Source organism: Brassica oleracea, chromosome C6 (genome assembly GCF_000695525.1).
Source record: "Brassica oleracea var. oleracea cultivar TO1000 chromosome C6, BOL, whole genome shotgun sequence".
Classification (NCBI taxonomy): domain Eukaryota; kingdom Viridiplantae; phylum Streptophyta; class Magnoliopsida; order Brassicales; family Brassicaceae; genus Brassica; species Brassica oleracea.
This window is the reverse complement of record NC_027753.1, coordinates 7,891,441-7,893,120: the sequence shown is the minus strand read 5'-3', so window position 1 is coordinate 7,893,120 and position 1,680 is coordinate 7,891,441.

Genomic DNA, 1,680 nt, shown 5'->3' with positions numbered 1-1,680 from the left:
TACTTTTTCGAAATAGATTCTTTCTTACGAAAAGTTTTGCGGAGGAAACACGAGACATCGGACAAGAGCTCGAAAAAGGTTTAGCGACCGAGCGTCTGTTCCGCTCGGTCCCTACGTAGCGACCGAGCTCGAGCCAAGCCTAGTCGCTACGTAGTGACCGAGCGTCCGTGCGACCAAGCTCGAGCCAAGCTCGGTCGCTAGCGACTGAGTGTCTGTTCCGCTCGGTCGCTACGTAGCGACCGAGTACGAGCCAAGCTCGGTCGTTACGTAGCGACCGAGCGCCCGTCCCGCTCGGTAGCTACGTAGCGACCGAGCTCTTCCGAAATGTCGATACGACGTTAGTCCATGCATTCTTGTCTACCCTTCGATGCTATCTCCCGAAGACCGTAGCGAACCCATTTCATGTTTCCCGCCATTCTAAGTCATCGATCAAACTTTAGGTAAAAACCGCGGAAAGTTTGTTCTTTATCGAAAGATGCTGTAATAAACGTGTCGAGTCAGAAGACGGCCCAAAGGGACCTAAGACATGACTCGAGGCCAACCTTACGATTTCTTAACCAACAGCCCGTAAGCCGCATGATGGTTTACGCTTGGTTCGCAAGGAAAGATAAATGTCAAGTTTCCGCGGATAAATACGAAATTTTGAAGATAATTATGAAGATCGGAAAAAATGGAATATCTCCATTTTTATGCTATGACAGCTTAAGGGCAGAAGAGGAAAAGTGTAAACCGATCTAGGAGCCAGTATAAAAGGAGTTCTAGGCGAGAGGGATGGGAGTAAACTTTTGGAGAGAAAACTTAGCACTTAGAGCAATTAGGTAACTTTCCGTTTTTGTTATTTGGAACTGCGACTCAATTAGGTTTAGCCTTCTTAGGATTGCTAGAACTAGGAATCTCGCCGACAGCTCTCGAGCCCAGGCTTATATCTTGTTGTAAACGCTCATACGCAAACTCGGAATACGACTTCTCTTTGCTCTCTTTTTACGATTTTTATACTTTGTCGTTGTTATCTCGTGTTTTGATTGTTTAGCGTGTGGTATTAACAGATCTCTGGGACCTCTGGGAAATTACGGTTTTCCTAGTTTCGTAATTTAAACAGAAATCGACAATGCGAATTTTGGTTCCCACACTCCACTTCTTCTCCATACAAGTACGATCTCCAAATTCGCAAGACGAACACCACGGCCGCTAACTCCAAGTCATGTGTACTGTAGTTATCCTCATGCTTCCGTAGTTGTCGTGAAGCATATGCAATGACTCGTCCATCTTGCATAAGAACACAACCTAACCCAACTCGTGAAGCATACATGTAAGCCATGTAAGGTTTACCTTGCTCGGGCAAAGCTAACACAGGTGCGGTCGTGAGAGCTTCCTTCAACTTCTTGAAAGCCTTCTCGGTTTCTTCCACCCATAAGAAAGGAACTCCTTTACCGGTAAGTTTAGTTAAGGCTTTGCAATGGAGGAAAAGTCATTAACAAACTTCCGATAATAACCTGGCAGTCCAAGAAAACTCCTTACTTCCGTCACAGTGGTAGGTTGAGGCCATTCCCGTATGGCTTGGACCTTTTCTGGATTAGCAGCTACGCCCACTCCTGATACTATGTGACCCAGAAATCCTATCTCTCTCTTCCAAAACGAGCACTTGCTGAACTTGGCAAATAGCTTCTGATTCCGTAACCT